This window comes from Sturnus vulgaris, chromosome W (genome assembly GCF_052056855.1).
Source record: "Sturnus vulgaris isolate bStuVul1 chromosome W, bStuVul1.hap1, whole genome shotgun sequence".
Lineage (NCBI taxonomy): Eukaryota > Metazoa > Chordata > Aves > Passeriformes > Sturnidae > Sturnus > Sturnus vulgaris.
This window is the reverse complement of record NC_142282.1, coordinates 62,399,902-62,416,291: the sequence shown is the minus strand read 5'-3', so window position 1 is coordinate 62,416,291 and position 16,390 is coordinate 62,399,902. Positions and strand designations below refer to the sequence as shown.

Sequence of the window (16,390 nt, the reverse complement as noted above, 5' to 3'; positions counted from 1 at the left end):
GATTCCAGGTATACTAGATGCCCCTCTGAGTCAAAGCAAACTGTGCCCTGTACTCTGCCACCAGGGGGATTGAGAAAAACACATTACCAATTGTGGCAGCACTGGGCTGTCTTTGACTCCAGTTCCTATTGAAGTTCCAACATGTTCAGTATAGCAGCACTCAGGGATGATGTGACTTCATTCAGTCCATGACAAGCTACTGTTAATCTCTATTCTCTGTTAGACTTTCACACTGGCCATATGGGGCTATTAAAGGGTGAGTGGGTCCTGCTGATCACTCCTTGGCTCTCCAGTTGACAAATCAGTTTATGGATTGGAATCAGGGACTCGCAGTTGGTGTGATATTACTGTTGGTGCACCATTGTGGTAGCAATTGGCAACTGCTGTTCTTCAGCCTTCAGCAATCCCACAGCAGAAGGGTCCTCCAAGAGACCAGGCAAAGTAGACAACTGTTTAACTTCCTCCATCTTCAAGACAGCTATATCAAAAGCCTACCCTTGAAATCCCCTCTCCTGAGATAGTCTGTGCCAAGGATGCACAGAGCCTCTGCACCAGTGTTACAGTTTCTGTTCAACCAGGGAGAAACACCAATTACATGTAGTGGCTTTGGTTCACCAATTTGAGATTTCCTGTCCAATGCAAAAATTTATGTTGCGGATTTAGCGTTGGCCAAATCGCCAGTGCACCCACTAGAATTATTTACTCATTTCCTGCTGTGAGATAAGATCAGGAGGAAGGCAAGACAGGCTCTAACTTTGAAGGGTACAAAGTAAAACTACATTACTACAATCTTTCACTGGTGGGGTTTTTCGGGGTCCCTTTGGGATCCCTGAGACTGCTTCTGCAGCCCTCAGTGACGGAGCACTTTCCCGAGCCTTGTCCAGATAGAATTTCAGCTCGTGGTGAGCTCTCACACCAGCAGGGAAAAAAAACCAGCATATGCAGAAAGGCAAAAATCCATAGTTTATTCTATGAAGGCATCCTATCTAGCATATACCAATGGCTATTGTTTTACAGGGGTTTTTATATCTTTTGAGGGTTTTACAATTTGCACCAATTACCAAGGGAATCCTACTTTCTAACCAATCCCTGAGGGATTTTACATTCAAAGCTGGCCTATGGATACTAAAAGAGAATGAACCACTAATACTGAAGATAGATAAGAGGGTCTTCCAGGAGGGGAAGCTAAATTCCTTTTGTATTCATCATTTCACAAGCCATTTCTTATCTCTAAGCTATGATTTTCCAAGGAGCTTGTTCTGAGGATACAGGGAAACTTTCTTCTGTGTTTTCTGCTCCCTCCACAACAATCTATAAGAAAAAAATAATAATCATGAGAATAAAACTTTCTGAATACCTCTCCTCCCCCCACAACTTCTTTTCTTTCACACTGACAATGTACAGAAACAAATCAGTCCATTTACTGTCTTTAAAAATAATCTTTCACCAATTTACATAGGGAGAAGAGACTTCAGTCTTTGGAGATTTTCTCCACAATAAACAGTTTTCTCATGGCCTTGATGTCACAGTGAATCAGCTGCCCGGGAGAATGGAAATCTGATCACTGTAAAAATGCCTTCCTCAATAAAGAGTCTTCCCACAATCGTTATTGAGGACCATGTCAACTTATGGGGCACAATTTAAGGATTATAACAATTCAAACAAAAGCTCTTTATCTTTGAAAACAGAGGTCTTTCTTCTCTTCCTTGGGGAGCAGCAGAGATCTTCATCTCCTCACTATTCAAATGTCTCATAGGATCACAGCCACTTCAACATCTGCTCACTTTAGCACAAATGCCTCTGCTCATGTCTACAGTTAGAACATTTAATCTACCCCATAATGCATTTCTATGAGTTATAGGGAAACAAGAGTCTCTTCTCTATAACTTAAAGAAAGAGAAATTTCAGTCCAAGAGTGAGGCATCTCCATCAATCCCATCTGGAACCTCGACTTCTTCCTTTTGTCTGACCTTGGTGTTTTCATGCTGTTTCTGTGCATATCTTCATCTTGGTCCTTTTCTTTCACTCAGGAGAGAGAACAGTGTCTGTAAGTCTCATTCTGTACAGTGAGAGAGTTACTATCTCACCCGAGGCCTGCAGATGGTCATGTGATCCCTGCCAGATCATGGCCAGAGCTGTTTACGTGGAAAGTTTTTAGGCAGTTGCACTGCAGGCCCAGGCCAGGACAGCAGGGGCTGCTCTGGGAGGGGAGGGCTAGGATCTCAACAGCCAGGCTAGAACTCAGAGGCAGCACCCACAGGCTGCTGCTGAATTTTGCCAGAAACCACCGGGCAAGGGAGAGGGGGAGCCATCAGCCCATGGGTGCCTTTCTTCCACCTGGCTAGAGGCAGGGCCCTTCTAGTCCTGGTCATAGGATTCTCTACTTGTAGAAATGGATTTGAATTCCTTTCCATAGAATCAGCCCTTCCACTCTGCTTGGGAAACTGTCACTGGAGACTGGAACAGCAACTTTCCTGGAAGAACCCTCATTTCTGATTGTTTTTCCCTGCAATTCATGTACCTGTGCCTCTAGGGTCAAGGTAGGTTTTCCATCCCACTTGCTCACATCCTTTCCTTGGTCCTGGAAGTAAAACCACAGGGTACCCTGTGGTATGTATTTTCTATATCCTCCCTTTTGAGAAATAGAACTCTTAGTGTTAATAGCTGAGATGCAGGTCCATACAGGTGGGGAGTAAAACCTCTTTTTCTTGATGAAACTCCTAGAACAATTTTTTATACCTCTAGGAGAGTTTTTTCACAGCCACAAGGGAGTAGCTACAGTGCCTGTTCCTGGGGTAGGAGTAACCATCGGACCTGTTGTTTTGTTGTCAGTTCTAGAGACTGTCTTTTCTCCTTGAGGGTACTGAGCAGTGTTTAACAGAGCTTGATAGGCCTAGGCCAGGCTCCAGCATGTTACTGAGGTGACAGCATACTTTTTCCAAATCTTTTAACTAGCTTTTCCATATTCTGCAATTGTTCAGGGGTGAGTTTAAAAAACATTTGAGGTGCCTAGTGTCCTAGGCACTTGCCCATACTATCCCACACACCCTGCCACTCATAACTATCCACCCTTGGGGCAGACCTCTGGGTGATGTTCTTAAATAGCTGTTTAAACAAGACCTGAACCACATCCAACAGGAAGGAAGGAAGGCTCCTCCATAGGCTGGCTGTTCAAGGAAAAAAGACTAAAGGTGCAATTATTCAAAGATCCCAATAAATGACTCCTGAAGTACAGATGTGACTACAGTGATGAGTATACATACCAGCTATGCTATCCTATCAAAAGCCAATACTGCAAAGTAAAACGAAATTATAATTTTAGCCCAGGCCCCATGGAGGACAAACATCACCATAGGGAACATGTGCAGGAAGTAAGGTATTACGTGCCACAACCCTGAGAACAAGTGCGACAATTCAGAGAGCAAGTAAACCAACATTGTGACCAGTGACAATTAAACCAAAACAATCAATGTCCATATCAAATTTGTTTTAACACACTCTGGTCAGATCTGTCATTATCTTAACTCTTTGTACCCCATGTTAGGCACCAAAAGAAACTGTTGTGGTTTAACTCCAGTTGGCAACTAAGAACCATGCAGCCATTTGTTCACTTCCCACCCCCCATCCAGTGGGATGGGGAGAAGAATCAGGAAAATAAAGTAAAACTTGTGGGTTGAGATAAAAACAGCTTAATAATTGAAACAAAGTAAAAAATACTACTAATAATAGTAATGAAAAGGAGAGAGAGAGAGTAATGAAACCCAAAAATGACAAGTAATGCACTATACAATTGCTCACCACCTGCTGATTGACATTCAATCTGTCCCTGAGCAGTGATTGGCCTCCCCGCTTCCAGGTAACTCACAGTTTATGTACTGGGCATAACATTATATGGTATGGAATATTCCTTTGGCCAGTTCAGATGAGCTGTGCTCCCTCCCAGCTTCTTGTGCAGCTCCTCCCTGGCAAAGCATGAGACACTGAAAGGCCCTTGACTCAGTGTGTTATCAGCATTATTCTCATACTGAATCCAAAACACAGCACTGTGCCAGCTACTAGGAACAAAATTATTCCTACCACAAATGAAACCAGAACACTCGTATGACAGATTTATTTACTGCTGTTAATTAACTGAAGAAAACAACAGAACAGCACTACATCCAGAAAGAATTAACAAATAAGCTATAATAACACAAGTAGGAATCCATTTATCATAGAATTACAGAATCATTTAGGTTGGAAAATACCTTTAATATCATCAAGTCCAATCATTAACCCAGAACTTCCAAGCCCACCACTAACCCATGTCCCCAAGTGCCACATCTACATGTCCTTTAAATCCCTCCAGAAATGACTCCACCACTGCCCTGGGCCCCCTATGCCAGGGCTTGACAACACTTTCTGTGAAGTCTTTGTCTCCCAAAGAAACTTATCCCAATACTGAGAGACTTTGCCTAAATGAGGATTTGAGGACTCTTGTCTCATTACAATATTTTACAGTAAAAACATCTGAAATTCTGCTCCTTTGAGTTTGAGTGTTCTTTATAGCAAATCATCTGATACAATTGTGAGAGACTGGACTATGACTCTAAACACCCACCCTTTGTGGAGGCGACGGGGTGTTTTGCTGAGGCCAGTTTTTCATACCCTGAGAAGGAGGTGAGTTTTTGGTTGTGTAATGACAAACCTCTGGTCCCAGTAAGACAGAGGAGGTGAACTTATCACCACCAGAGGCTACAAACTGGACTTTGAGGTTGATAAGAGGCAGACCCTGTGGAGACAGGATGGTGCTTTCTATCATGCTAATTTGTCCTCCCTTATACACACACACCCTCCTCAGGGAAGGTCACATTCACACATATGCCTACTGAGATGAGAGGCAGCTGTCATGTCTTTGGAGGAGCCATAACCCCTCAAAGACCTCCAAATTGCCCCCAGACTCATCTGTGAGGTCTTCCTCAAGAGGACTGCACATGATCAAAAGACAGTGTAAAACTCAGCCCCAGGGAGGTGCTTAGGCATTCCCATCTGAACCTAAGCATATATATTAACCCACTGGACTTTGTATTTTGTGTGCTTTTTCCCCCACCCCCAACAGACCAAGACCTTTGATCATCACTTTGACCAACAGCAAGCAACAATCAAGTTTTGTCATAGCTCCATGCATAGTGTTTATGTATCTTTCTACTCTTACCCTTTCTCTTTCTTCTATTCTTTTCCCTTATACATTTTTTCAAGAGTGATATTGTTATGCTTTTATATTGCCATATCACTAGAGATAATGATAACCGAAACAGCTACATACTGTTGCCTAATATCAAAAGAGAAAAACTTGCAACAGTATTAAAACAGTAAATTAAAAAGCAGACCTATATTTGGAAGCTTCCAGGTGTCCCAATAATCATGGGCACACCCAGCATCACATTCCTACAATTTTTATAAGTTTAACAAATTAGCATATCTAACTAATATTGTCCAATTAGAAGAGCAGTTAAGTAATTTTTCTCCAGGTACTGCACCATTGGAATTGGTCCGGGGCTTCCTTACCCCATTACTTCTTGTGTCTTCTCAGATTCTGTTTGGAAAAGAAAATATCCTTGTCAGGCTTCTCTTCTTGAAGATAAGACTAAACAGTATTTCAGGAATGTGTTAGAAGGTGAGCTTATTATTCTAAAATCTAAAAGAAAGTTAAATAACTACTAGTATTTTCCTACCCTATGTAATAGAAGTCTACAGAGCTACAAATATATGAAAAACACATAAACCACAAAAATCTTTAGATATCAATACCTGCATTCCATTGCAACCAAATTGCTATAAAACAAACCCTACATATTTACAAACACTGATCATTCAATGTTGTTTCACACTAATCCACCTCGAGGGATCTATTAACAAGAACCTGAGTGCTCTCACTGCCACAGGTTGATACTGGCTAAATGCCAGTGCACTCATGAAAAACCATTTACTCATTCTCCTCGGCTATAGTTGAGCAGAGGAGGGGGGAACAAAGAAATTAAAAGGCTCATGGGGCGAGATAAGGATTAGGAAAAAACACTCTAAGGGCAAAACAGGCTTAAAAGGTATAAAGAAAAATTCCTTAACAGAAATAAAAAGAGGACAATGAGAACTAAAACCTTTAGAGCACTTTCCCGCCCCTTCTTTCCTTCCCACCAACAGTGCAGGGAGACAAAACACAGGGTTTTTAGTCCATGTATCACTTCTAAAGAATCTTTCTTCAGATTGCTTAAGGAGAGGACTATCTTTTACTATGCCATTGGGTCTTCCTCACAGGAAACAGCTCTGTGAACTTCCTCAACCTGGTTTTAATTCTCACAAGTAGCAGTCTGTTGCAGCAGACCTCTTGTTAGGGGTAAAAATGAGCCAAGACACAGACTCTCATTTAACAACATGAAAAGGGTCCCAATTCGTTCTTTATACTGATTAGCCCTCCTGACCCCAACTAATCACAGACCTTGACTACAGTAAACCCCCACCATAGGTTTCCTTTGCAGACTCTGACAGCAGGTTATTTCTTGCTGGAATAGGACTGCAAATATTTTCCGTGCCATCTCTGACTGCAAGCTTTCACCTCACTCGACTGACTACATGCACCCATTGCAGTGTCTAACTGCAGACACAGACTGATCTCACAGCAGACGCCTTAATGGAGCAAGTCCCGCTCCCATTTAGGCAGTCCTTTGACTGCATTCCTTCAGTACTTTCATCCACAGAGCAGCCATACAAGCTCCAAATCCTTAGCAAACTCACCCTTTTTATCACACTTATTTTTATTAGTCACACCTGCAACCTATTAAGGGCAAGGCTATTCTTTGGTAATTAGTACAGCTGTGACTTATCAGGGGCAGGGTCGCCTGTAATCTCTTCTTCTACACCTACAGCAGGCCTGCCCGAACCTGCTGCACCACTGCTCCTGATAGACGATTCACAGGAGGAGGAGGACGAGGAATTCAGCTTTGCTGTGCAGCAGAGCTGGGCTTTCTGTCCTCACAGGAGTCCCTCAGAAGACACTGGTTGGCCCGTAGTCTAGGGGTGTCATATCGATCGAGTGCTGTTCAGGTCAAGGTGACATGGCAAGAGAGTCCTGGTTGGTGATTTCATCCTCTTCACTGTTTTTCTTACTTGGGAGTACCATTTTTAGTTTTCGATGTTATATTGGCTCGTTGTTTTTAGTTTTTTTTTTTTAATTACTGAGTTGTGTCCCATAAGCACTTGCGGTTTTCTTATTTGCCAGGCATCATTTTGGGAGCAGTGAAGGCGTTACCCGATGGGGAGGGAAAGGGCATAAGGGCAAGGCAATTCCAGGGAGTGAGAATCAGAACAGAACAACAGCAACAATTAACATAAAAACAGGGTGTTTTCCACAGTTAACAGAACAAACAGGAGCTTGTTCATAACATCTGGAAGCAAGGGTTCTCTCTCTGTTTAAACCCTTTACCAGATCACAGCTTCTCACCATCCACACACTCCAGCATGAGTACCTTTTTCTCATGGGCTGCAGGTGAATTCTGCATCCCCTCATGCACTTCATGAATTACAGGGAAACAGTCTGTTATATTATAGTCCTCACCATGGCTTGCAGAAGAATTTCAGCTCCTCATGCGGGGTGCTGAAAAAGAAAAGCTGCTGCCTCTGCCCCTCCATCTGCAGCATGGCTGGCTAAAAGTGGCTAAGCAAATGAAGTTCATTGCGAGCCATGCTGAGATGGAAGCGGCCGCATGGCGCTGTCCTGACCACGCAGTCCCGGCTGCGTGGCCCCTCCTGGACCAGGATGGCGGCAGCTGCTCTTAGCCCAGCCGCTCCCGGCCTCAGCCTCGGGGCCATTTGTGGCACCGGGATCCCCCCCCCCCGCCCCCCCCCCCAGCAGCATGACCCAGGCGGCCATGCTGGCAAAGGGCCCCGGCTGCCTCGCCAGGAATGCACCCAGTGGACTCACCGGGAAGGAGCTCGGCTGCCCCCTCACCATTCCTCGGAGGCGAGGAAGAAAGAGAGCTTCCCGCAGTTTTTCTTCTCATAAATATGTTATCATAAAGGCATTACCAGCTTTCCTAATTGGCTTAGCAGTGTGCCTATTCTCAGAGCCAGCCGGCAACTGGTTTTGCCAGACACAGAGGAAGCTTTTGGGAGCTCCTCACAGAAAATCACTTCTGTGGCAGGCTTTTTCCCTCTTCATCAAAAATCAAGCCATGCAAAAAACCACCACATTTGCCTTTAGGGATGGGTCATAACAACAAATGCTTCTTGAACTCTGTCAGGCTTAGTGCTGTGACCACTTCCCTGGGGAGCCTGTTCCAGTGCCTGACCATGCTCTGGGTGAAGAATCTTTTTTTTAATAACCAACCTAAACCTCCCCTGACAGAACTTCAGGCCATTCCCTCCGATCCTGTCACTGGACAACAGAGAGAAGAGATCAGTGTCTGCCCTTCTTCTTCCCCTCACTAGGAAGTTGTAGACTGCAACAAGGTCCCTCTCACTCTCCTCTTTTCCAGGCTTGTTATAAATGAGAGACAAAAGTCTCGATATTCAGCAAAATTTTAGATTGCTTTATTTGATATAGAAAGAGCAAGCAGCGCGCTGGGGAACGTGAGGGGTCACCGCCCACTCCACGCTCCACCGAACTTGGGTTTGCAGCTTCTTCTTATACTGTGGGTTCTCGTTGTTCATAAATTCACAAAGCCTTTGGGTGATAATCAGTCACAGATTGCCATCCGGTCCTTGTAGATGACCACCAGGGAAGTTCTGGAGGTCTGGTCTTTGTAGATAACCACCAGAGAAGTTCTGGGAGTCTGGTTTTTGGGATAGGCAGTATTGATTAGACAAAGGCAGGAAGGGCTTTTTGGGAAGTCCGATTTTGCAAGCTGGTAGCCGATACAACTTATTTGAAAAACATAGCATGATATAACATAATGTAACATAATACAACATAATATAACATAACAAGGTGATTTTAAACAGAATTATTTAATCATATAATTTCCTTTATCTAGTGTCCATGCTTCACTTCAGAGCTTAGTATTCTGGTTTATGCAAACCCCAATGCTTTTGTGATTAACACGAATCTTTTATCAATTGTCACAATTTCCCCCCTTTTCTTTTTTTATCCCATTGATTCGTGTTCTGGTTTCAAATTTTGTCAGTACCTCTTGTACTAGATTTAATTCATTTACTGCCATTAATTTTGTTGCCTTCTCAGGGTCTATTGGTATTGTAGCAACTTGCATTCCTTGAACCACCGACTGGATTAGTCGAATGAAGCATGGAACAAGACAAGGGATGAACAGTAGTCCTAATAATGCACATGTTAACATAAATCCTAATTTCTTCCACCAAGCTTCCCCCAACAGGTTATTCCACCAATTATCATTAAGCATAGAGTTCCAGGTTTGTACAGGTACATGGGCTATTCATTTTATTTTTTCTGCAATTTTAGTAATTACTTCACTATTATCATCAATTTCTAAGCAGCATTCAGAATTATTAAACTTTCCACACACTCCCCCTTCTTCAGCTAACAGATAGTCTAGAGCCAGTCGGTTTTGATATACTGCTGCTCTAGTTTGGGTAAGTTGTTTAGCTATCAATTCCATTGCTCGGGCTGTCCGGTTTGAAGTAATTTCTACTACGGCTTATAGCCTGATAATTCTATTTAGCATATAAATTGGAGTGCGATAGCCCCAGCTCCCATCTTGAGCCCAGGTAGCTGGTCCATAATATTCAACAATTCGTTCTGGGGGCCATTCATCATCCTTCCATATTTGTGTTCCCCCTATGTCTGTGCTCCTTTTATTTCGATACGAAATTTCATACAAGGGAACTCCTAACACTCTATTACCCTTTTCCTTTGGTAATGTAAAAAACGCAGGCTGGATAATCCTTAGAGTACATGTCCCTCTCCATCTTTTTGGTAGGGTATTATAAGCTTTTTTCCCACAGATCCAAAATATTCCGTCGGGGGCTTTCCAGCTTAGTTTAACAGATTCAGGTTGTTGCCAATAGGTCCTTACACTTTTTACTTCTTCATATGGGTTGGCTCTATTTTTATTATACTAGCATAGTCCTGTAAAATTGTTCTTTATACAATTACCTTTACTTAACTTTCCCCAATATCCTTCTGGAGCTTTGGGCCACCAAGACTGATTGCTTGCATTTGTAATCAGGATAGTCTTACAGGGGGTGTGCCCCACATATTGGGTAAAGTTAGTTCCCTGACGTGTTATACATACCTCTCCTGTTACTTCATGACTTAGAACCCACCCTTCAGGTCTATTGACTCCCCTCAATATTTTTGTTTGATTCCACTGTAACAACTGCTCTGGGCCTAATCCCTCCCCCCTTTATGGCCATTGTTCAGTCATTTGCATTCCTCCACAGATCCAACAGTGAGTTCAGTTCAGTTCAGTAGTGATTTCTTTCATTAATTCTACAAATAAATTTTTTCCCAAGGTGGGTAAGTCCCGTTCGCTGTTGTTGTTTTATTTTCTCATACAAGTTAAAATTTCCCCCATGGTTTGTCCTTGTTCCTTTGAGCACTTTAGTTATATTTTTTATCAATTCTTCCTTGTAGTGATCTTGCACTCCTCCCTGATCTGAATATCCCCACATACCTTCTTTTGTGAAGCAGAGGTGTGTCTCTCCTACTGGACAATTTTAGCATGCTGATGGAGCCCACCCTCCTTTTCCCAAATTGGTGGCTACCCAGTAACTTCTTCCCCTAATAGTGCAAGTTTCTAATTTGTGTTTATTATAGCAGGCCGAATTGATATGTGTATGGAAGGCAAGGGTGGATACCGTGCGTCTGCTGTACCTAATTGTCTGGTGACACTTGGGACAAGCATCAGCACTATTTCCTTTTATCATCATTAGCAATAGGATGACTCCCATGACCATTTTCATCCCTCTGCCTCTCTCAAGGCCTACGGGGTTGCTGCCAGTAGCCGAGGTTTGTTTAATCTTCTCGGCAGCAGGGAATATGTCCTGGGGTCTCCCACATTGTCTTTCTCTTTTGGTAGTGTTCTTTAATTTTGTTCCAGCTTTTAGCTTTAACATTCCAGTATGAGGTACAGCAGTAACATGACGGTATACACAACCCTTTCCGTCACTTTCTTGCCAATACCTCTGCTCTGGCTCTCTTTTTTTCCTTATTCCATTCTCAAATAACTCCCACCAGTTATGATCATCAATTTTGATTTCTCCTTGTGCTGATAGGGTATTAATACTTTAATAGTTTCCTTACATTCATTTCTTCTACACTGGACACATAATGCAAATGGGGGATACTCACCATAGGAATAACACCACAACAACTCAGTACAATATGGACACCTTTTCTTGATGAACGGGCTACACCCGGGTTTGGGGCAGGTGGCTTTCAGTCCTGATTAGGAGACCTTCGAGATGAATTGATCCGATATTGACATCAAGTCTTCCGAATTCGCACTTTGAGGTCTCCAGGCTCAGATGTCACTGTCCAACCTGCAGTAGGAGGGGTTACAGGACCCTTGACTCTACTCACATGTGTCCATCCCTTTTCAGCTGTCCTCACAGCTGTTTCAGTCGTTAATAGAACTAAATACGGTCCTTCCCATTTTGGATCTAGATTTTCTTCTTTCCATACTTTAATTAACACGTTGTCCTGGCTTAATCTTATGTATGGCAAATCCTAGAGGGACAGTTTGAGCTAAAATCCCCTTCTCTCTTAATTCTTCCAAGTTTTTGCTGATTGTTATTATGTAATTCTGAAGAGAAGGGTCCTGAACTAAGGTTGGATCAAGGTGTACTCCTTTAGGGTAAGGCATACCATACAGCATTTCATATGGTGAAATCCCTGTTTTCGAATTTAGCATTGTTCGTATATTAGACAGGGCTAGTGGGAGGCACTTTGTCCATGGCATTTTAGTCTCAATCATTAATTTTGACAGCTGTTGTTTTAATGTTTGATTCATCCTTTCAACCCTCCCAGAACTCTGAGGGTGCCAAGGTGTATGATACTCCCAGCTGATGCCCAGCGCTGAGGTCAGTATTTTGGCTACCACTTGTGATGTGGCCCTAGCTGCAGGGTATGCCTCTACCCAGTGGGTTAATTGGTCTACTATCACTAGTAAGTATTTCCACCTTCCTATTTTTGGTAATTCTGTAAAATCTATTTGTATTCTTTCAAAGGGTCTGTAAGCAGTTTTCCGTCCTCCTGACGGACCTTGTTGCATACCTTTTTTATTAATTTTCTGACAAGTTAAACAACCCTGTACGCTTTGTTTTGCAATATCAAAAATGCCGATGCATCCAAAAAATTTTAAAAATTGGTCTGCTAGTGCTCGGGTTCCCCAATGTGTTTGTTGGTGTAATAGTTCAATAATTTGTCTGGCCTGGATCTTAGGTAAAATTTCCCTGCCATCTGGTAAAACATATTTATTCGCATGCTGTTCTGTCTTTAATTTTTTTATCGCTTCTTTTTCCTGAGGAGTAAATAGCTTCTGTAATTCCTGGTTGGGGCTGAGATCTTTAACTGTAGTACTTAATACAGAAACCGGTTTTTGCTCCAATGCTGCTTTTTTTGCTTCTTTGTCAGCCAGATTATTCCCTCTTGTATGGTAGCTTGTTCCTTTTTGGTGCCCTCTTATATGGACCACAGCAATTTCAGTGGGGCCCCTAAGAGCCTCTAGTATTCTAACAATTAATTCTTGATGTATTAACCCCCGTCCTTGAGTGTTAATTAACCCCCTTTCTTCCCAAATTTTACCAAATGTGTGGACTATGCCATAGGCATACTTAGAATCCGTATATATGGTTTCTTTTTTACCTTCTAAATAAGACAATGCCCTATAAAGAGCAAATAGTTCACAAGCCTGAGCGGACCATGCTGCGTTTAAGGGTCCGGATTCTACTAATTTCAATTCTTCTCCTCCTACTATGGCATATCCCGATTTTCGTTTTCCTTCCACCACTCGAGAAGATCCATCTATAAACAATTTTTCTCCATCCTTAAATTCAACTTCTCCCAAGTCAGGTCTAATTTTTGTTTATAATTCTATAACATCCACACAATCATGTTCTAAATTTTCTCCTGGTTCCCCATATAGGAATTGTGCAGGACTTTGAGCAGTTGTTGCTTTTAGCTCCAAATCTGGGGAAGTGATTAGAATAGCTTCATATTTTAATATTCGGGCATCAGTTAACCATTTCTCAGCTTTTTGATTCAGAATTCCCCTTATGACGGGTGTGGACCACTAGGGGTGCCACGAAGGTAATTTTTCGGGCTTCTTCAATTAAAAGTGCTGTGGCCACTAGGGCCTGGAGGCATGTGGGCCAACCCCGACTGACAGGGTGGAGCAGTTTAGAATAAAATCCCACTAGCTTTCGACTGCCTGCCCATTCCTGGGTGAGTACCCCATATGCTGTTTGATCAGAGGTATTTACAAATAACTGAAATGGTCTCTCCAAGTCTGGGAGACTGAGTACAGGGGCTTGAATTAAAGCATGTTTCACCTTTTCAAAATTTTTATCATCCTCTTCTGTCCATTTTAGGCGATTAGTGGTAAGTTTTTCATATAGAAATTTTACTTTCTCACTAAATCCCTCTATCCATTGACGACAATATCCCAGCAATCCCAAAATTTTCCTCACTTCTTTTTTGGTTTTTGGAGGTCCCAGACTTAATATTCCAGAGATTCTATTAGGATCCAATTTCTTTTCCCCTTTACTTAGCCAATGTCCCAAATATTTTACTTCTGGTTCTGTGAACTGTAATTTGGCTTTGGATACCTTCAATCCCTGTTGTCCGAAAAAATTTAAAAGTTTTATAGTCCCATTTCTAGTAGATTTCTCGTCTTTTCCTGCTATTAATAGATCATCTACATATTGTAACAATTTCACCCGGTCTGGTGACTCAAAAGATTGCATTAATTCTTCTAGGGCTTGTCCAAAGAGATTGGGGAATTCTGTAAAGCCCTGAGGCAATACTGTCCAACGCAGTTGTTGTTTCCTGCCCTTATCAGGATCTTCCCATTCAAAGGCAAAGTAATCTCTACTACTTTCCTCTAATGGGCATGCCCAGAAGGCATCTTTTAGATCTATTACACTATACCAAGTGTAGTCAGGGGACAACTGGTTGAAGAGTGTGTAAGGGTTTGCTACTACGGGAAATTTGGTAACAGTTCGCTGATTTATAGCTCTCAAATCCTGTACCAATCTGTAATTCCCGTCTGTCTTTTTGACAGGCACAATAGGAGTATTATGTGGGGACATACATGGTTCCAAAGCCCCCTGTTGCAAAAGGTTTTCTATGAGAGGCTTAAGGCCCCGTCTCCCTTCCAGTGATATTGGATATTGACGAACTCGGATAGGCAAATCAGGATCAGTGATTTTCACTTTGATAGGTTTCATTTTTAACTTCCCTATTTCTCCAGGGGTATACCACACCTCAGGACATATTTGCTCCTCGTCCTTTTGAGTTAATGCAAAAATTTTAAGCTGACCTTGGGATACTTCAATTTTCAAATCCAATGCTATTATTAAATCCCTCCCCAATAAATTATTTTCTGCCTCTGGCAGTAACAGCAGATCTTTTAATTCAATTTTGGTTTGGGTCTCAATTTGCACATTTTTAATAATAGGGACCCGAAATGGTTCACCTTTTGATCCAACCACGAGTGCTGTTTCTCTACTAGGTTTACACCCTTTTGGTAGGTGTTTAATTGTGGATTTTTCGGCTCCTGTATCTACTAAAAATTCCACCTCCTCTCCCTGGGGACCAATCCTTAATTTTATCAAGGGCTCTTTAGATGGTATGGTCCCCAGTACATACAGCCCCTGACACCCCTATTCATCTTCCTGGAACATTTTTTCATCCCGTATCCATTCTTTACAATTTTTCTTTATATGACCTTTCTTGTTACAGTAAAAGCAGGTTTGCCTTGGTGAATTATTTCCTGCTTCATTTCCTTGTTTTGGTGGGGGTTTTCGTGGTTTCCCTCCCCTTTTCTGCTGGGTTTCTTTCTGTGTTTCACGAACTGCAGCTATAAAGAATTTTGCTTTTGCTTTCTGCTTCTCTTCATCCCTCCTTACATAAACTTTTTGTGCTTCTCTTAGCAATTCTTGTAACCCCCGATCTTGCCAATCATCTAACTTTTCTAATTTCTTTCTAATATCTCCCCATGATCGAGCAACAAATTGGGTTTTGAGGAGTGCCTGACCCACTTGTGTATCAGGGTCTATCCCAGAGTACATTTGGAGATCTTTCCTCAGCCGCTCCAACCAGTCAGTCGGGGATTCATCCTTTTTTTGTTGTTCACTAAAGGCTTTATTAATATTTTGTCCTTTAGGAACTGATTTTCGGCTACCTTTAACGAGTATCCATCTTAAGTCCATCATATTCTGGCGATGGACATCATTTTGATTATCCCAGTTAGGATTATTTAATCGCCATTTCTGGTCTCCCCTAGGTCCAATCTGATGCTCCCGGTCCCATACCCTCATTCCAGCCTGTCTGATCATTTCCCGTTCTTCCGTGGTGAATAGGATACTTAATATAGATTGTAATTCCATCCAAGTATACATACTTGGTCCGAGGAATTGATCTAGTCTCTCCGATACCCCTATAGGATCTTTTAATAGTTTTCCCATTTCTTTTTTAAAGTTTCTCACTTCCCCTGTGTTCAAGGGAACATTTAGAAATCCGGTTAAGCCAGTCTGTTGTCCTGCTAATGGCACTTCCCTCAGGGGGTGAAGGCGAGCCTTTGTGTTGTTATCTACCTCCTCTCTGGTGATACTATCTCTCCTGGTATTCCTTTGACTGGAGCGAGTTCTTAGAGCTATGGGAGTACCAGGAGGAGAAGTGGGCGCGTGGGGGGGTCTCCTGTATATTCTGTATTATACGGAGGTGGGAGATTATCGAGGGGTTCCCAGGTAACCTTTTTTTATCTTCATCCTCTTTTTCTTTTAAAGTATATATCAAGGATGGCTTGGACTGTTTAGCCCACAGGGCAGCATACTCACATTCCTCTCTGTTAAATGGTTCTTTATGAGCCACATATGTGTTTAATGCCCGACAAATCCAACCCTCAAATGATCCGAACATGGGCCAGTATAGGTTATCTTTACGGATCATTTCTCTGGTCCATTCCACCATGCAATATTGAATCAATTTTTCTTTACTTTTTCCTCTGTATACCACCCCTGTGTCCCAACATTTTAATATTACTCCCAAAGGGCTGCCTGGTGGTATTTCTGGCAACCTACTTGTCTTGTCTTTATTTTCCCAATCTCCTTGTGGACCAAATGAACTTGAACCTCTTCGTGGGTCCTTGGGACTCAGAGTCTTACTCCCTCTTTGTCCCATTTTTACCTCAAGGGACTGTCTTGAGGTGTTTGTACT

At 42.4% G+C, this 16,390-nt stretch overlaps 1 protein-coding gene across 4 annotated transcripts in view; it reads left to right on the top strand.

The window, feature by feature from the left end:
* The window catches only part of LOC148220256 (kinesin-like protein KIF2A), a 134,736-nt gene that overhangs the window by 88,471 nt on the left and 29,875 nt on the right, over window positions 1-16,390 (top strand). The gene's annotated exons all lie outside the window — the stretch shown is intronic.